The 21,739-nt window shown below is 37.2% G+C and overlaps 1 pseudogene; it reads left to right on the top strand.

Moving 5' to 3' along the window:
* The window catches only part of LOC144378927 (anaphase-promoting complex subunit 11 pseudogene), a 56,772-nt pseudogene extending 56,022 nt beyond the window's left edge, over nt 1-750 (top strand).
* The last annotated feature ends 20,989 nt before the right edge of the window (nt 751-21,739 follow it).

The following is a 21,739-nucleotide window of genomic DNA, read 5'->3' as shown; positions in this document are numbered from 1 at the left end:
TATCACTAGTCATTAGGGAAATGTAAATTAAAACCACAATGAGAGGGCGCCTGGGTGGCTCAGTCATCAAGCATCTGCCTTCGGCTTGGGTCATGATCTCAGGGTCATGGGATGGGGCCCCACATCAGGCTCCCTGCTCAGTGGGAAGCCTGCTTCTCCCTTTCCCACTCCCCCTGCTTGTGTTCCCTCTCTCGCTGTGTCTCTCTCTGTCAAATAAATAAATCTTAAAAAAAAAACCAAAAACACAATGAAATATCACCTTATACCTGTTAGAATGGCCATCAAAAAGACAAAAGATAACAAACGCTAAGGAAATTTTGTACACTGTTTGTGGGAATGTGAATTGGTATAGCTATAATGGAAAACAGTATGGAAGATCCTCAAAGAAAAAATTAAACATAGAACTAACTTATGATCTAGCAATTCTATTTCTGGGAATATATTTAAAAAATGAAAACACTAAAACAGAAGGTGGGCAGGGCAGCACGTGGTTAGGGAGGCTCCACTACCTTGAAGGTAAAGATTAAGTACTGGAAGGGTGTGGCCACTTGGCTCTGGGTAGCCCAGGAGGAGGACTCAGCATCTCTGAGATGGACTTTAATGGCTGCTGCCAGGAAGGCAAGGTGCCCATGGGTGTGGGGTCAGTGCTCCCATTGCTACCACATGCACTGTATTCTCAAGTGGCTCAATGCACAGCAGGTGTAGCAGCTTTGCCCCATGTTCTGCAAAGAGTGGAAGTTCAAGGAGTAAGGCAACCCTGTGGCTGTTCACATTTCCCCCAACTGCAGCACTGGCCAGCTATACTCTCCCCTGGGGAATGGTCCCCTTTGGGCTGTGACAGGGTTGAAATGAGGACTGGAGCTACATCTGTTTTTCCATCAAATGATACTTTTATATGATAAGTAAAATTCATAATCTAATTAAAGAAACATATTTTTTTTAATAAAACTTGCAGATTCTTTAAAAAAAAGTAAAATTCATTAAACTGCCGAGCCTAAACAAACAAAATCATTCACTTGAAAAGATCTCTGCATTCCAGTATTCATAGCATCATTATTTATAATCCAATTTAGAACTCAGTCTTGTACTAAAAAGTTTATATTTTCAGATAAACATCTGGGCACTTTTAAGTCAACATTTTCTGATTTGACATTGAACCACAGCATTTGCTGTGACACTGAGAAGAGAATTGATACAATATCTCAACAGAAGAGGGCAAAATAATGTGTATTTCCCAAATTAGATTAGCCTACACATATTTTATTGTGATTACTAAGCACATGTAAACAAATATATAAACCAACTACTGACTTAATGTCCCTTCAATCATAATATTGGAGCCACAAACTTAAAATCTTAAATATTATTTATTAAAAAAAATAAGTTAAAGGTTTTGAAGAAGTAGGATTGTCGTAAGTCAATAGTTCTGACTTTGAAATTTATGCCAAACTAATAGTAACTCACAAAACCCACAACCTATTAAATCATTCTTATTTTGTTGTATGAGACTATAGCTACTAAACTGGTCTTAAAAATCTAATTTTATTCTGTTTATACTTTTCTATTTATGACTGAAAAGAATAATATAACTTGAGAGATAAGCTGAAGTAGTTGACATTTTCCTGCCCTGCCTAATGTCCCAGTAATTTTAAAAGGTTATGTAGACAATGCGTTAAGTGTAAAAATACTTTGCTTTTATAAGGAGATCCCTAATTATACTTCAATTGAAATTCAATTGGAATACAGAAATTAGCAAGCAATTTTTCTGAACCTGCATAATTCTTAAGATCCTGTTTCTGTTCTGTGATATTTGAATTTCCTTCTTAAGGAGTAAGAAAAATGTGAACTCAGGAGATAAAATAATTCAACTTATTTAGTAAATTTTCCTTTATCTCTGAGCATCTAGCTAAATGTCCCCCACCATCCATGTATATAGTAAAGTTTCTCCTGACCGTAAAACTTATTGGGCTACTTGTTTGATGCCCAGGGCAGTGCCCGAGGTGGTCTCTAAGGTCCAAGCACTAAGGCATTAGCTGGAATTTTCACAATAAGTACAATGCTTACGGCTTACCTCTCACTCTGTCTTTGCTGAGTGACGTTGTCAGAACTGTAAGCTAAGAGTTTTATATATTTATAGTCTTCACCATAACTCTGACAAGTAGTTATGATTTCCCTCATTTTGTCACTGATGCAAATGAGACTCCAACTGGTTATTAACTGGTCCCAGAATATTTGTTACTTGGTCCTCTTTTACTAGTTAAGATTCAAACTGGAGAAATCGGAGGGGGAGAAGAACCATGAGAGACAATGGACTCTGAAAAACAAACTGAGGGTTCTAGAGGGGAGGGGGTCGGGAGGATGGATTAGCCTGGTGATGGGTATTGAGGAGGGCACGTTCTGCATGGAGCACTGGGTGTTATGCACAAACAATGAATCATGGAACACTATATCTAAAACTAATGATGTAATGTATGGGGATTAACATAACAATAAAAAAATTAAAAAAAAAAAAGATTCAAACTGGAATCCATCTGACTTTCAAGTCCATGTACTTTAAAATACAGTAAGTTGCTTCTTTTAATAAAATAAATCACGTGTTTTTTAAAAAAAATGCTTTGTAAATCATAATATCCCACATGAGTTTAAGAAAATCCCCTCAAAGTTCTTTTTATTTTTATGATGTGACTTATTGTTTCTTTATCTCTGAGTATCATTCTTTCTTTTGTTGTACTGAAGTTGTTCTGGATAAATGTCCTCTATTTCTAGGGATAGAAAGTGTGCATGGTGGAATAATACATACGTGCAAATTTCTTTATATATGCATACATATGCATATATATTCATCTTAAAGGGACATAGCCAGTTTGACGTACGTGCCATGGTGTAGCCCAAACTTTTTATAGCTTTTGCCAAATTTTGATCAACGAATGAAATGTGCTTTTGTTACAATTCAGGATATATATATTTTTATAACAAGTCCGGTCATAAAAATCATCTTGCTGAGTGAGGCATAGGACATGCTGCAGCCCAGGTACTACTTGTGAACCTGAGAATTAAGACATATGCCATCAAGTTGACAGCAAAGAAATATGTTGAAGAACTTTATCTCCTGATTATATAGGAGAAAACAATGACAGTGGGATTTCACAGATTTTAGGATTAGCCAGTTGTAGAACAGGATGGCTTAATAGGATTGCAAGTACTCCAGTATTTTATGTCAGGTAATTTTTCCAAGTACGACCCCAGGTTTTTTAAATACTAAAATGTGGCCAAAAAATAGGCTGAAAATCATTGTTTCATCTGTGTACCCTTTATAACACTATGGGCAACTCTCCCTTCCTAGTTCTATCATTTAAAAATCCAGGATACTTACCTGTCCTCTGTAGGAATGATCACAACATTCTTCCATTCTTCAGGGAGCATAGCAAATGTTTGCAGATGGGGATACAAAATATAGTGACCTCAATGGTACATTCTATGCTTAGAGTTGTAAGTAGCTGTCATTGTGTGCTCTAGGTTTCTAGATAGCACAAGCCAATCTTCCTTAAATTTTGCTTTCTTCATACGTCTTTGGGTCATTTTTCTTTTCAAAAGTCTGAAATGATTTCCTATTTCTTACAAGAAAACTGTATTACTATATAATAAAATATTTACCCACATAAAGATGAATAGTAATGAAAGTTAAACCAATGGTTAATTTTCTTTTTATTAATTATCTGAATTTTCACAATAAAATTATTTGAATTTCTCATTCTTCCTAATTTTGCCTGTCATGTCACAGAGCTGTTAATACCTTGGAAAGAGCTATAAAACAATCTCATTATTATAAATGTGATGATCAATCAAATCATGATGTGTAGGAGGAAAATAAGGTAGATTTTTTAAAATTTCCTGTTTATTTTTTCTGTTTAGATGATCTGTCCATTGAGGTAAGTGGGGTATTGATATTCCTATATTTCATTAACTATCAATTAGTTTCTTCATGTGTGTTTTTTATTAATTGTTTTATATATTTGGCACTTCCATGTTGGGTGCACAAATATTACAATTGTTCTATCTTCTTGTTGGATTCTTCCCTTTATGATTATATAATGCCTTTCTTTGTCTCTTTTTCTGCTCTTCCTTTTAAAGTCTAGTTTGTCCACTATAAGTATTGCTACCCTGGCTTTCTTTTGACATCTGTTCATGTGATAAATATTTCTCCACACCTTCACTTCCAGTCTGCAGGTGTCTTTAGGTCTAAAGTGAATCTCTTGTCGGTAGTATATAGATGGGTCTTTTTTTTTTTTTTAATCCCTTCTGACAACATACGTCTTTTGATTAGAGCATTTAGTCCATTTACATTCAAAATAACTATCGATAGATATGTATTTAGTGTCATTTTATTGCTTGTATTGCCATTGTTTCTGGAGATTTTCTCTGATCCTTTTTTTTTTTAATTTTATTATGTTATGTTAATCACCATACATTACATCATTAGTTTTTGATGTAGTGTTCCATGATTCATTGTTTGCATATAACACAGTGCTCCATTCAGTACATGCCCTCTTTAATACCCATCACCAGGCTAACCCATCCCCTCACCTCCCTCCACTCTAGAACCCTCAGTTTGTTTCTCAGAGTCCATAGTCTCTCTGATCCTTTCTTGTCTTTGTAACATTTGGTCTCTCCTTTGCACTCAGAGTCTCTTTTAATATTTCCTGCAGGGCTGGTTTAGTGGTCATGTATTCCTTTTGTGTTTGTCTGGGAAATTTTTATCTTCTATTTTGAATGTTAGCTTCGCTGGGTAGATCTGCTTGGTTGCAGATTTTTCCCATTCAGCACTTTGAATATATCATGCCACTCCCTTCTGGCTTGCCAGGTTTCCATTAAGAAATCTCCAGCTAGCCTTAAGGGTTTTTCCTTTTAAGTTAAGGATTTCTTTTATCTTGCTGCTTTTAAGATTTCTTCATTATCACTGTAATTTGAAAATTAAAATATGCCTTGGTATTGGCCTGCTTTGTTGATTTTGATGGGAGTTCTCTGTGCCTTCTGGATCTGAATGTCTGTTTCTTTCCCCAGATTAGGGAGGTTTTCTGCTATTTCTTCAAATAAATTTTCTATCACCTTTTCTCTTTTCTTCTTCTGGGATGCCTATAATACAAACGTTATTACATTTGATGAAGTCAGAACATTACATCCTAAAAAAAAACAGAATATGCATTCTTTTCAAGAGCACATAGAGTATCCTTCAGAATAGACCACATATTAGGTCACAAAACAGATCTCAACAAATATAAAAAAGATTGAAATCATACCATGTAACTTTTCTGACAACAGCACTATAAAACTAGAAGTCAACCACAGATACCTGGAGGTTAAACAACATGCTATTAAACATTGAATGGGTCAACCAGGAAGTCAAAGAAGAAATTTAAAAATACATGGAAACAAATAAAAATAAAAACACAACGGGGGTGCCTTGGTGGTTCAGTCAGTTAAGTACCTGACTCTTGATTTCAGCTCAGGTCATGATCTCAGGGTGTGGGATCAAGCCCCGCATCAGGCTCTGCACTGGTCATGGAGCCTGCTTAAGATTCTCTTTCTCCCTCTCCTTCTGCCCCTCCCTCTCTCTTTTATAAACAAAATTGAAAACACAATGGTCCAAAACCTTTGGGATGTAACAAAAACAGTCCTAAGAGGGAAGTGTATAGTAATACAGGCCTACCACAAAAAGCAAGAAAAATCCTTAACAACCTAACCTTACATCTAAAGGAGCTAGAAAAATAAAAACTAAGCCTAAAGCGAGAAGAAGGAAGGAAATAATATAGATTAGAGCAGAAATATATGACATAGAAACTAAAAATACAATAGAACATGTCGATGAAACCAGGAGCTGGCTTTTTGAAAAAATTGATAAAATGGATAAATCTCTAGCCATACTTATAAAAAATAAAAGCTAAAGGACTTAAATAATAAAATAAAAATGAGAGAGAAGAAATAACCAACATACAGAAATACAAAAAATTATAAGAGAATATTATGACAAACTGTATGCCAATGAACTGGGCAACCTGGAAGAAATGGATAAATTCCTACAAACATATAAACTATGAAAACTGAAATAGGAAGAAATATGAAACTTGAACAGACTCATAAGCAGCAAAGAAATTTAATTAATAATCAAAACCACCCAACAGAAGTCCAGGGCCAGATGGCTTCACAGGTGAATTCTACCAAATATTTATAGAATTAACACCAGTTCTTCTCAAACTATTCCAAAACATAGAAAAGGAAAGAAAACTTCCAAATTTATTCTATGAGGCAAATATTACCCTGATATCAAAACCAGATAAAGCTCCCACTAAAGAGAATTACAGGCCAATTTCCCAGATGAACATAGATGGAAAAAATTCTCAATAAAATACTAGCGAACTGAATCCAACAATACATTTCACCATGATCCAGTGAGATTTATTCCTGGGTTGCAAGGGTGGTTCAATATTCATAAACAAATCAATGTGATATACCATATTAATAAAGAAAAGGGAAAAATATATATGACCATTGCAACAGATGCAGAAAAACATTTGACAAAGTACATCCATTTATGATAAAACCCCCAACAAAGTAGGGATAGAGGGAACACACCTCAACATCATAAAGGCCGTATATGAACAACCCACAGCTAATATCATCCTAAATGGAGTAAAATGGAGAGATTTTCCTCTATGGTCAGGAATAAGACAGGGATGTCTATTCAACACAGTTATGTAACACAGTACTGCAAGTCCTAGCAAGAGCAATCAGACAACAAAAAGAAATAAAAGTCATCTAAATCATCAAGGAAGAAATAAAACTTTTACTGTTTGCAGATGACATGATACCATACAAAGAAAACCTGAAAGACTCCACCCAAAAACTGCTAGAACTGATAAACAAATTTAGCAAAGTCTCAGGATACAAAATCAATATACAGAAATCTGTTGCAGTTCTATACACCAATAATAAAGCAGCAGGAAGAGAAATTAAGTAATCCCATTTAAAATTGCACCAAAAGCAATAAGATACCTAGGAATAAACTAAACCAAAGAGGTAAAAGACTTATACTCTGAAAATTCTAAAACACTAATGAAAGAAATTGAATATGACAGACAGAAATGGAAAAACATCCCATGCTCATGGATTAGAAGAACAAATACTGGTAAAAATGTCTATATTACCCAAAGAAATCTGTACATTTAATACAATACCTATTAAAATATCACCAGGATTTCTCACAGAGCCAGAACAAACAATCCTAAAATTTGTATGGAATCACAAAAGATCCTGAATAATCAAGGCAATCTTGAAAAAGAAAAACAAAGCTGGAGGCATCACAATTCCAGACTTCAGGATGTATTACAAAACTGTAGTCATCAAGACAGTATGGTACTGGAATAAAAACAGATCAGTGGAACAGAAGAGAAAATCCAGAAATGAATCCACAACTATATGGTCAGTTAATTGTGGACAAAACAGGAAAAAATATCCAATGGGAAAAAGACAGTCTCTTAAGGAATTTGGAAAAATGGACAGCAACATACAAAAGAATGAAATTGGACTACTGTCTTACACCATACTCAAAAATAAATTATAGCAGCATTATTTTTTTGTTTCAAGTTTATTAAATTCTATTTAGTTAACATAAAGTGTAATATTGGTTTCAGAAGTAGAATTTAGTGATTCATCACTTACATATAACATCAAGTGCTTATCACAAGTGCCCTCCTTAATATCCATCACCCATTTAGCCCATCCCCTGCCCACTTCCCCTCCAGCAACCCTCACATTGTTCTCTATAGTTAAGAGTCTCTTATGGTTTATTTCCCTCTTTTTTTTTTTTCTTCCCCATGTTCATCTGTTTTGTTTCTTAAATTCCATATCTGAATGAAATAATATTGTATTGGTCTTTCTCTGACTTATTTTGCTTAGCATAATACAATCTAGCTCCATCCATTTTATTGTAAATGACAAAGTTTTCCATTCTTTTTGATTGCTAATTAATATTCTATATTATATATATACCTCTCTATATATACACCTCTCTTTATATATATACATATATATGTGTGTGTATACACACACACACACACACACCTCTTCTTCTCTATCCATTCATCAGCTGATGGACATTTGGGCTGTTTCCATAATTTGGCTATTGTGATAATGCTGCTGTAAACATAAGGGTGCATGTTTCCCTTCAAATAAGTATTTTTATATCCTTTGGGTAAATACCTAGTTGTATTTAACTGGGTTGAAGGGTAGGTCTATTTTTAACTTTTTAAGGAACCTCCATACTGTTTTCCAAAGTGGCTGCACCAGTTTGCATTCCCACCAACAGTATAAGAGGGTTCCCTTTCTCCACATCCTTGCCAAAATCTGCTGTTTCCTGTGGTGTTGATTTTAGCCATTCTGACAGATGTGAGGTATCTCATTGTAGTTTTGATTTGTATTTCCCTGTTGATAAGAGATGTTGAGAATCTTTTCATATGTCTGTTAGCCATCTGGATGTCTTCTTTGGGAAAGTGCCTATTCATGTCTTTTGCCCATTTCTTAACTGCATTGTTATTATTTTTTTTGGTTAAGTTTAAGTTCTTTACAGATTTTGGATACTGACCTTTTGTCAGATATGTCATCTGTAAATATCTTCTCCTATTCCAAGTGTTGCCTTTTAGTTCTGCTGATTGTTTCTTTTGCTGTGCAGAAGCTTTTAATGTTGATGAAGTCCCAGTAGTTCATTTTTGCTTTTATTTCCCTTGCCTCCTGAGATATGTCTAGTAAGAATTTGCTACAGCTGATTTCAAAGGGGTTGCTGCCTCTGTTCTCCCCTATGATTTTGATGGTTTCCTGTCTCACATTTAGGTCTTTGATCCATTTTGAGTATATTTTTGTTTATGGTAAGAAAGTGGTCCAGTTCCATTCTTCTACATGATGCTATCCAGTTTTCCCAACACCATTTGTTGAAAAGATTGTCTTTTTTCCATTGGATATTCCTTCCTGCTTTGTCAAAAAGTAGTTGACCATATAGTTGTGTCCATTTCTGGGTTTTCTATTCTGTTCCATTGATCTGTGTGTCTGTTTTTGTGCCATTGCCATACTGTTTTCTTCAATCAATACAACTTTGTAATATAACTTGAAGTTTAGAATTGTGATGCCTCCAGCTTTGCTTTTCTTTTTCAAGATTGCTTTGGCTATTCAGGGTCTTTTGTGATTGCATGCAAATTTTAGGATTGTTTGTTCTGACTCTGAAAAATGCTGGTAATATTTTGATAGGTATTGCATTAAATGTATAGATTGCTTTGGATAATATAAACATTTTTACCACTATTCTTTCAATCCATGAGCATGGAATGTTTTTCCATTTCTTTTGTCATGTTTGATTTCTTTCATCAGTGCTCTATAGTTTTCAGAGTACAGATGTTTTACCTGTTTGGTTAGGTTTAATCCTAGGTATCTTATGGATTTGAGCACAATTGTAAATGGGATTGATTCCTTGATTTCTCTTTCTGCTGCTTCATTATTGGTGTATAGAAGTGCAACAGATTTCTATATGTTGATTTTCTATCCTGTAACTTTGCTGAATTTGTGTATCAGTTCTAGCAGTTTTTGGGTGGAGTCTTTCAGGTTTTCTAAATAAAGTATCATGTCATCTGTGAATAATGAAAATCTGACATCTTCCCTTCCTATTTGGATGACTTTTATTTCTTTTTGTTGTCTGACTGCTCTGGCTAGGACTTCCAGTACTATGTGAAGTAACAATGGTGAGAGTGGACATTCCTGTCTTGTTCATGACCTTAGGGAAAAAGCTCTCAGTTTTTCCCCCATTGAGGATATTAGATGTGAGTCTTTTGTATATGGCCTTAATGATGTTGAAGTATGTTCCTTCTATTCCTACTTTCTTGAGGGTTTTTATTAAGAAAGGATGCTGTATTTGTCAAATGCTTTTTCTGCATTTATTGAGAGGCTCACGGGGTTCTTTTATTAATGTAGTATATCATGTTGATTGATTTGTGGATATTGACTTTCACTTGCAGAACAGGAATAAATCCAACTTGCTTTTGGTGAATAATTCTTTTAATGTGCTGTTGGAATTGATTTGCTAGTATCTTGTTGAGAATTTTTGCATCCATGTTCATCAGAGATATTGGTCTGCAATTCTCCTTGTTAGTGGGGTCTTTATCTGTTTTTGGATTCAAGGTAATGCTGGTCTCATAGAATGAGTTTGGAAGTCTTTGTAATGTTTCTATTTTTTTTTTTTTTTTAATAGTTTGAGAAGAATAGGTTTTAACTCTTCTTTAAATGTCTGGTAGAATTCCCCTGGGAAGCCATCTGGCTGTGGACTTTGTTGGGAAATATTTGATTACTGATTCAATTTCTTTGCTGGTTATGGGTCTGTTCAAGTTTCCTGTTTCTTCCTGTTTCAGTTTCTGTGGTTTGTATGTTTCTAGGAATTTATCCATTTCTTGAGATTGACCAATTTGTTGACATATAATTTTTTATAATATTTTCTTACAATTGTTTGTATTTCTGTGATAGTGGTTGTGATCTCTCCTCTTTCATTCCTGATTTTATTTATTTGGGTCCTTTCTCTTTTTCATAAGTCTGCGGTTTATCAATTTTGATAAGTTAGGGGTTTATAAATTTTATTCTTTCAGCTCCTAGTTTCACTGATCTGTTCTATTGTTTTGTTTGTTTTTGTATCATTTGTTTCTGTTCTAATCTTTATTTTTTCCCTTCATCTGTTGGCTTTAAAGGTTCATTTGCTCTTCCTTTTCTAGTTCCTTTAGATGTAAGGTTAGGTTTGAGATTTTTCTTTCTTTTTGAGGTAGGCCTATATTGCTATATACTTCCCTCTCATGACCACTTTTGTTGCATCCCAAGGTTTTGGACTGTTGTGTTTTCATTTTTGTTTGCTTCCATGTATTTTTTATTTCTTCTTTAATTTCCTGGTTAACCCATTCATTCTTTGGCAGGATGTTCTTTAACCTCCCTGTATTCATGGTCTTTCCAAATTTGTTCATGTTTGACTTCAAATTTCATAGCATTGTGGTCTGAGAACATGCATAGTATGATCTCAATCGTTTTGTATTTGTTGAGGCCTGATATGTGACCCAGTATGTGATCTATTATAGAGAATGTTTCATGTGCACTTGAAAAGAATGTGTATTCTGCTTTAGGATGAAATGCTCTGAATATGTCAGTTAAGTCCATCTGGTCCAGTGTGTCATTCAAAGTCATTGTTTCCTTGTTGATTTGCTGTTTAGATGATCTGTCCATTGTTGTAAATGGGATGTTAAAGTACCCTATTTTATTGTATTATTATCAATGAGTTTCTTTAAAATTGTTATTGATTTATATTTTTAGGTGCTCCCACATTGGGGGCATAAATATTTATAATTGTTAGATCTTCTTGTTGGATAGACCCCTTTATTAGGATGTAGTGCCCTTGTTCATCTCTTATTACCATGTTTGCTTTAAAATCTAGTTTGTTTGATAAAAGGATTGCTATCCCAGCTTGTTTTGATGTCCATTAGTGTAATAAATGGTTCTCCATCCCCTCACTTTCAGTCTGTAGGTGTCTTTAGGTCTAAAGTGAATCTTGTAGGCAGCATATGATGGATCTTGTTTTTTTTTTTTATCCATTCTGATAACCTATGTCTTTTGATTGGTGCTTTTAATCCTTTTACATTCAGAGTGATTATTGATAGATATGTATTTAGTGCCATTGTATGACCTGTAAAGTCATTTCTGGAGATTTTCTCTGATACTTTCTACTCTGTGTTGCTTTTGGTGTCTTTTTCCCAAAGAGTTCCCTTTAACATTTCTTGCAGGGCTGGTTTAGTGTTCAGTTATGCCTTTAGTGTTTGTTTGGGAAACTCTTTATCTCTCCTATTCTAAACGTCTTGCTGTCATTCTTGGCTACATATTTTCCTCATTCAGATCATTGACTGTGTCGTGCCACTTTCTTCTGGCCAGTTTCTGTGGATAGATCTGCTAACCTTTTTGTCTTCCCTTGTAAGTGAGGTATTTCTTTTCCCTTGCTGTTTTCAGGATTTTTTTCTTATATCTGTATTTTTCAAATTTTACTACAATATGTCTTGGTATTGTCCTGCTTTTGTTGATTTTGATGGGAATCCTCTGTGCATTCTGGATATGGAATCTGTTTCCTTCCTGAGATTAGGGAATTTTTCATCTATAATTTGCTCAAATAAACCTTCTGCCCCTTTTACCTTCTCTTCTTCTGGGACTCCTATGATATGAATGTTATTATGTTTTATGGAGTTGCTGAGTTCCCTGAGTCTGCATTCATGATCCAATATTTTTATTTCCTTCTTCTTTTCAGCTTCATTATTTTCCATAATTTTATCTTCTACATCATTTATTCATTCCCCTGTTTCTTCCATCCTTGTGATCATTACATCCAGTCAGTTTTCATATCAGTTATAGACTTCTTTAATTTTGGCCTGCCTATCTTTTAGGTCTTTTTCCTCTGTGGTAAGGGACTCCTGGTATCTTCTATGCTTTTCTCAAGCCCAAGTAGTATCCTTATGATTGTTGTTTTAAATTCTAGTTTAGGTAAATTACTTCTATCTCATTTGATTAGATCCTGGGGGCGACCTTTTCTTGTACTTTCTTTAGGGATGAATTCCTCCAGCTTGGCATTTTGTCTATGTTTCTGTCTTCTCTGTATTAGGAAAGCCAGCTTTGTTTCCTGATCCTGAAGTGAAGGCTATATTAAGAAGATCATATACTGTCCAGGGCCTAGCACTTTAGGACATGTTTCTGGTATATGCTCCATACACTCCACTATTGTGTTTTGACTGCTCTTTCCTCAGGTTAGTCCTCTGCAGAGTTTTTCCTTGACTACAGTGGGAAGTTTTTGGACTTTGTCTAGTGTGTGGTGAGTTTTAACTAGGTGCATTTTGGTCTGCTCGTTAAAAGAGGCTAGATCCTATTTCCACTAAAGCTCAAGATTTGCCGCACTCTATGGTCAGTAGACTTAGTATATATGGGGGATTTGTGCTGGTCTTCTGTGGGGGGCACTACTCTTCTGGCTCTCAGGCACACTTGTGCTAGTGAAAAAGCACCTGCAGGTGTGGGGGTTGGGGCTTGGTGTAAGTGGCTCAAGCCTCCACTGTGGCCACTGTGCTGCTCACTGAAGTCTGTTTGTGCTGATGGGTGGGGGATGGAGGGAGAAATGACATCAGCCGCCTCTCTAGTCCCTGAAAAGAGGAGTTTGTGCCTGCTGCTAGTCAGGAAGCCCTCAGAGAAGAGTGAAACATCTCCCCTCATGTGTCCCAGACATCCCTCAGATCCCTGCCTTCACCTTGTCTGTCTCTGAACATCCCTCAGATCCCTGCCTTCACCTTGTCTGTCTCTGCTACTACAGTATAAGCATAACTACATTATGCTTTGTTCATCACAAATATGGCTACAATCTGTTAATATAAAAGTCTGTTACAATACCTTTGACTATATTCATGATGCTCTACTTTGCATCACTGTGACTTATTCCTTCCATAACTGGAAGCCTGTACCTTCTATTTCCTTTCACTCCTTTGTCCATCCCCTCACCACTCCCTTCCCTCTAGCAACCATCAGTTCTCTGCATTTATGGCTCTGGTTCTAGTTTATTTCTTGCCTGGTTTGTTTAGATTCTACATATAAGTGAAATCAATTCTAGAGGAAGGGGGGCAAGATGGCAGAAGAGTAGGGGACCTCATTTCATCTGGTCCCTCAAATTTAGCTTGATATCTATCAAACCATTCTGAACACCCACGAATTCAGCCTGAGAGGTAAGAAAATATATGTAGAAATCTATAAGCAGAAAAAGGACTGCATTTTGCGAGGTAGGAGGTGCGGAGTTGTGAATCTGTGGGAAAATATTGGAAGATAAATGGAGGGGGGAGGGAGCCACCATAAGCTGGCTACTGAAAAGTGACAACACACTGGAGTACAAAATTGGAACCCTTAGAAATCTGCTCCTGTGACAGACATCCCTTTCTGAAAGGAGCTCAGGGGATGGAAAAGGCAGAATTCTATGTGGGTCAATGTGGTCTCAGGATCCCAGGAGACACAAAAAGAATGGGGGTGCCTGAACCAATAGCGTTCACAGCAGTGGAGTGGGGAAACTGGTTATGGTCAGCTAGCCCAGGAGGGACTCTCAGCTCTGGTCTCCATAAACCTCCAGCCCACCGATAGTGAGACTGCTCTTTGCCTGAGCACATGGAAAAAGACTGGAACGTGCGGGCCAGTTACCAACCCCTTGGAGAGTCGAAACAGCTGTGTCCATGACCAGGCAACAGCTCTCAGGGTGGCAGTGGCCCTGGAAAGGACAGTAGGGCAGCATCCAGCCATGACCTGGGAGCAGCGGAGCAGGGTGTGCACACGAACCCACAAATGCTTGTAGTCTTCAAGATACAAAATGCAGAGACACTCAAGGGTCCCTAAGAACCCACCAGGAGAATTGCAGTGGGCATGACCCATGGGTTTCTGCAGAGTTTGGTGCACACAGAAGTGGAGATGGTTTGACCTGGAGAGTTTATTAAAGAGGGGGACCTTGGGGCGCCTGGGTGGCTCAGTCGTTAAGTGTCTGCCTTCGGCTCAGGTCATGATCCCAGGGTCCTGGGATCGAGCCCCGCATCGGGCTCCCTGCTCAGCGGGAAGCCTGCTTCTCCCTCTCCAACTCCCCCTGCTGGTGTTCCTTCTCTCGCTGTGTCTCTGTCAAATAAATAAATAAAATCTTAAAAAAAAAAAAAAAAAAGAGGGGGACCTTGAACTTGTGGCTCTGGACAGGAGATCCAGTCATGGCCATTTTTGCTCTGACCATCTGAAGAGCCATGGAAAGCTGCCAGGGAACAAAAGCCACACAGAAGACCAGCTTAGATTAAGCCCATCCCCTTGACCAGGTGTGGGGCAACTCTGCCCAGGCAAAGGTACCTGAGAAGCAGCACAGCTGACCCCTCCCCCAGAAGACAGACTGCAAGAACCAGTGAATGACAAGCTTATGGATCCCAGGAGACTGTAAAACTCCAGCACCAGAGGAAAACAGTATATTGAGCTACAGCTGTTTCCTCACAACTCATTTATCCTTCAGTCTAAAATTTTCCATTTTTTTTTCTTTACCTTTTTCCTGTTACAACTAGATTCCTGTTTTACCAGCATATATATATATATTTAAAAGATTTTATTTATTATTTTTTTATTTATTTGACAGAGAGATAGCACAAGTAGGCAGAGCGGCAGGCAGAGGGAGAGGGAGAAGCAGGCTCTCCACTGAGCAGGGAGCCCAATGCGGGGCTTGATCCCAGGACCCTGGGATCATGACATGAGCCAAAGGCAGATGCTTAACTGACTGAGCCACCCAGGTGCCCCACCAGCTTATATTTTTAAGTCACCTTTTAACTTTTATTTTTTTCACATCTCATTTTAAAGTACATGCTTTATTCTAGTCCTTTTTTCTCTCTATTAAATTTTATTTTTATATAAATATAAATGTTGCTTTCTTTACAATTTTGGGATGTAGTGTCCTTTTTTTTTCTTTTAATTATTATGTTAATCACCATACATTACATCATTAGTTTTTGATGTAGTGTTCCATGATTCATTGTTTGTGTATAATACCCAGTGCTTCATGCAGAACGTGGCCTCTTTAATACCCATCACCAGGCTAACCCATCCCCCCACCTCTTCCCCTCTAGAACCCTCAGTTTGTTTTTCAGAGTCCATAGTCTCTCATGGTTTATCTCCCCCTCTGATGTAGTGTCTTCTAACACACAGACCAAAATTCAATCAGGAACAAGTGGACCACCCTGCTTTGTCCACCTTGTGAGATTATAGTCTTTCTTTTCCCGCCCCCTTTTTTAATATATAGTTTTGTGGCATTTTGGCTTTGTGTGCTTTTATGTGGTGGTTTCCAACCACTTCAGACTTTTTCTAAGGGGCATTTTGCTTGGGTTGTGGTTGATATTTTAGACTCAGTTCATTCATTTACCCATCCTTCCATGGGCAGAATGACTAGAAGGAGGAACTCACTACAAAGAAAAGAACCAGAGACAATGTTCTCTGCCACAGAACTAAGCAGAATGGATATAAGTAAGATGTCAGAGATGGAATTCAGGCTAGCAATTATAAAGTAAAGGTAATAGCTAAGCTTGAAAAAAGTATAAATGACAATACAGAATCCCTAAGGGCAGAAATGAGATCTAATCAGGCCAAACTTAAAAATGCTATGAATGAGATGCAGTCTAAATTGGATGCTCTAACAGCTAGGGTCAATGAGGTGGAAGAGAGAATAAGTGATCTAGAGGACAGGCTGATGTAAAGGAAGGAAGCAGAGGAAAGGAGAGAAGGACAACTAGTAGCCCATGAAGAAAGGCTTTGAGAATTTAATGATGCCTTGAAATGAACCAGTGTCTGTATTATCAGGATCACAGAGGGGGTGGAGAGAGAGAGAGGACTAGAAGGTATATTTGAACAAATCATGGCTGAGAACTTCCCTAATCTGGGGAAGGAAGCAAGCATCCATGTCCAACAGGCAGAGAACCACTCCCAAAATCAATAAAAATAGATCAACACCCTGACATATAATAGGGAAGTTTGCAAATCTTAGAGCCAAAGAAATAATTCTGGAGCAACTAGGGAAAGGAGGTTCCTTATGTATGGAGGGAGAAACATCAGAATAACATCAGACCTATTCACAGAAACCTGGCAAGCCAGAAAGGGCTGGCAAGATATATTCAGGTTACTAAATGAGAAGAACATGAAGCCAAGAATACTTTATACAACAAGGCTGTCATTCAGAATGGAAGGAGAGATAAAGAGCTTCTAGGACAGACAGAACCTGAAAGAATATGTGACCACCAAGCCAGCCCTGTAAGAATATTAAGGGGGATTCTGTAAGCAAAGAGAGACCCCAAGAGTAACATAGACCAGAAAGTAACAGAGACAATCTACAGAAGCAGGGACTTTACAGGCATTACAATGGCATTAAATTAATCTTTCAATAGTTACTCTGAATGTAAATGGGCTGAATGCTCAAACCAAAGACACGGGGTATCAGATTGGATACAAAAGCAAGAGCCATCCATATGCTATCTACAGGAGACTAATTTTAGAACTGAAGACACCTCCAGATTGAAAGTGAAGGTGGGAAGAACCATTTACCATGCTAATGGACCTCAAAAAAAGAAAAAAAAAAAAAAAGACTGGGGTAGCAATCCTCATATCAGACAAATTAGATTTTAAACCAAAGACTGTAGTAAGAGATGTCAGAATCTCTTCTGACAGAAGATCAACAAAGAAACAAAGACTTTGAATGACACACTGGACCAGATGGACTTCACAGATATATACAGACCATTCCATCCTAAATCAACAGAATACTAATTATTCTCAAGTGCACGTGGAACTTTCTGTAGAATAGATCACATACTGGGTCACAAATCAGGTCTCAACCAATGCCAAAAGATTGAGATTATTCCCTGCATATTTTCAGACCACAGTGTTTTGAAACTGTAACTCAATCACAAGAAGAAATTTGGAAGGAACTCAAACACTTGGAGGTTAAAGAGCATCCTGCTAAAGAATAAATGGGTCAACCAGGAAATTAAAGAACTTAAACAATTCATGTAAACTAACAAAAATGAAAATACATAAGTCCAAAACCTATGCGATAAAGTCCTAAGAGGGAAGTACATAGCAATCCAAGCCTCTCTCAAAAAATTTGAAAAATCACAAATACACAAACTAACCTTACACCTAAAGGACCTGGAGAAAGAACAGAAAATAAAGCCTAACCCAAGCAGGAAAAGAGAAATAATGATTGGAGCAGAAATCAATGAAATAGAAACCAGAAGAACAGTAGAACAAATCAATGAAACTAGAAGCTGGTTCTTTGAAAGAATAAGATCAGTAAACCTCTGGCGCAACTTATCTGTAAAGAAAAGAGAAAGGATCCAAATTAGTAAAATCATGAAAGGAGAGAGATCATGACCAATACCAAGGAAATACAGACAATTGTTGGAACATATTGTGAGCAACTATATGCCAAAAAATTAGGCAGTCTGGAGGAAATGGATGCATTCCTGGAAACTTATAAACTATGAAGACTGAAATAGGAAGAGATAGAAAAATCTGAACAGACCAATAACCAGTGAGGAAACTGAAGCAATAATCAAAAACCTCCCAAAGAACAAGAGTCCAGGCAGATGGCTTCCCAGGGGAATTCTACCAAACAATTAAAGAAGAAATACTACCTATTCTACTGAAGCTGTTTGAAAAAATAGAAATGGAAGGAAAACTTCCAAACTTGTTCTATGAGGCCAGCATTACCTTGATCCCAAAACCAAAGGCCCCACCAAAAAGGAGAATTACAGACCGATGTCCCTGATGAACATGAATGCCAAAATACTCACCAAGATACTAGTCAATAGGATCCAACTGTACATTAAAAGGATTATTCACCATGACCAGGTGGGGTTTATTCCTGGGCTGCAAGGGTAGTTCAACATTCGCAAATCAATCAATGTGATAGATCACATTAATAAAGACAAGAACCATATGATCCTCTCAATAGATGCAGAAAAAGCATTTGACAAAATATAGCATTCTTTCCTGGTTCAAACTCTGCAAAGTATAGGAATAGAGGGAGCACACCTCAATATCATAAAAGCCATCTATGAAAAGCCCACAGTGAATATCATTCTCAATGGGGAAAAACCAAGAGCTTTTCCTTTAAGGTCAGGAACATGACAGGGATGCCCACTCTCATGACTGTTGTCAAGATAGTATTAAGAAGTCCTAGCCTCAGTAATAAGACAACAAAAAGAAATAAAATGCATTCGAATTGGCAAAGAAGAAGTCAAACTCTCTCTGAAGATGACATGATACTTTATGTGGAAAACCCAAAAGACTTTTCCCCAAAATTGCTAGAACTCATACAGCAATTCAGCAACATCGCAGGATACAAAATCAATGCACAGACATCAATTGCATTTCTATACACTAACAATGTGACTGAAGAAAGAGAAATTAAGGAGTAGATCCCATTGACAATTGCACCCAAAACCATAAGATACCTAGGAATAAACCTAACCAAAGAGGTAAAGGATCTGTACTCTAAAACTACAGAACACTTATGAAAGAAATTGAGGAAGAGGGCGCCTGGGTGGCTCAGTTGGTTAAGCACCTGCCTTCGGCTCAGGTCATGATTCCGGAGTCCTGGGATCGAGTCCCACATTGGGCTCCCGGCTCAGCGGGGAGCCTGCTTCTCCCTCTGACCCTCTCCCCTCTCATGCTGTTTCTCTGTCTCTCTCTCTTTCTCTCAAATAAATAAATAAAATCTTAAAAAAAAAAAAAAAAAGAAATTGAGAAAGACACAAAGAGTTGGAAAAACATTCCATGCTCATGGATTGGAAGAACAAACATTTTTAAAATGTCTATGCTGCCCAGAGCAATTTACACATCCAATGCAATCCCTATCAAAATACCATCGACATTTTTCACAGAGCTGTAACAAACAATCCTAAAATTTATACGGAACCAGAAAAGAGACCAAATCACCAGGGGAATGTTGAAAAAGAAAATCAAAGCTGGTGGCATCACAATGCCTGACTTCAAGCTATATTACAAGGCTGCGATCATCATGACAGCATGGTACTGGCACAAACACAGACACCTAGATCAATGGAACAGAATAGAGAGCCCAGAAATGGACCCTCAACTTTATGGTCAACTAATCTCAACAAAGCAGGAATGAATATCCAATGGAAAAAAGACAGTCTCTTCAATAAATGTTGTTGGGAAAATTGGACAGCCACATACAGAAGAATGAAACTAGACCATTCTCTCACACCATACACAAAGATAAACTCAAAATGTATGAAAGACCTTAATGTGAGACAGGAATTCATCAAAATCCTAGAGGAGAACATAGGCAGCAATCTCTTTGACCGTGGCCACAGCAACTTCTTGCCAGAAACATTTCTAAAGGCAAAGGAAACGAAAGCAAAAATGAACTATTGGGACTTAATCAATATTAAAACTTCTGGACAGCAAAGGACACAGTCAACAAAACTAAAAGGCAACCTATGGAATGGGAGAAGATATTTGCAAATGACAAAACAGATAAAGGCTGGTATACAAGATCTATAAAGAACTTGCCAAACTCAATACCCAAAAAACAAATAATCCATCAAGGAATGGGCAGAAGACATGAATAGACATTTTTCCAAGGAAGACATCTAGATAACTAACCTACACAGGAAAAAATGTTCCACATCATTTGGCATCAGGGAGATACAAATCAAAACCACAATGAGATACCACCTTACACCAGTTAGAATGGCTGAAATTAACAAGACAGTGAACAACAAATGTTGGTGAGGATATGGAGAAAGGGGAATCCTCTTACACTTTTGGTGGGAATGCAAGTTAGTACAGCCACTCTGGAAAACAGTATGGAGGTTCCTCAAGATGTTAAAAATAGAGCTACCCTATGACCCAGCAATTGTGCTACTGGGTGTTTACCCCAAAGATGCAGATGTAGTGAAAAGAAGGGACACATGCACCCTCATGTTCATAGCAGCAATGTCCACAACAGCCAAACACTGGAAGGAGCTGAGATGTCCTTCAAGAGATGAATGGATAAAAAAAGATGTGGTTCATATATACAATGGAATATTACTCAGCCATCAGAAAGGATGATTACCTATCATTTACATCGACATGGATGGAATTGGAGGGTATTATGCTAAGTGAAATCATCAATCAGAGAAAGACAGTATCATATGGTTTCACTCATATATGGAATATAAAAAAATAGTGCAGAGGACAATAGGGGATGGGCGGAAAAACTAAATGGGAAGAAATCAGAGAGGGAGACAAATCATGAGAGACTCTTGACTCCATGAAACAAACTGAGGGTTGAGGATAGGGAGGAGGGTGGGGGATTGGGTAACTGGGTGGTGGGAATTAAGGAGGGCATGTGATTTAATGAGCACTGGGTGTTATACGCAACTAATGGATCATTGAACATTATATCAAAACTAATGATGTACTATATATTGACTAATTGAATTTAAATTAAAAAAATGTTGATGCTAAAGCCCTAAAAAAAAGTGAAATCATATGATATTTGTCTTTCTCTGACTTATTTCACTTAATATAATACCCTGTAAGTCCATCCATGCTGTTGTAAAAGGTAGGATCTCATTCTTTTCTATGGCTAATATTCCATTATATATATATGTATATAATATGTCTTCTTTATCCATTTATCTGTTGACAGGTTATTTCCATATCTTGGCTATTGTGTATAATGCTGCAATAAACAGGGATGCATATAGCTTTTCAAATTACTGCTTTTTTTTCTTTGGGTAAATGCCCAGTAATGGAATTACTGGATCATATGGTATTTATATTTTTAATTTTTTGAAGAACCTCTGTTTTCCATAGTGGATGCACCAATTTACATTCCCACCAATGTGCACCAGCATTCCCTTTTCTCTACAATCTTGTTGACACTTGTTATTTCTTGTCTTTTTGATTCTAGCCATTCTGACTGGTATGAGTGGATATCTTATTGTGGTTTTGATTTGCATTTTCCTGATGAATAGTGATGTTGAGAATTTCTTCACGTATCTGTTGACCACCTGTGTCTTGTTTGGAAAAATGTCTATGCAGGTCTTCTGCCCATGTTTTCATTGGATTATTTGTT

Source organism: Halichoerus grypus, chromosome 9, assembly GCF_964656455.1.
Source record: "Halichoerus grypus chromosome 9, mHalGry1.hap1.1, whole genome shotgun sequence".
NCBI lineage: Eukaryota > Metazoa > Chordata > Mammalia > Carnivora > Phocidae > Halichoerus > Halichoerus grypus.
Note: the sequence above shows the minus strand (reverse complement) of the source record. Positions and strands in the feature narration are given on the sequence as shown.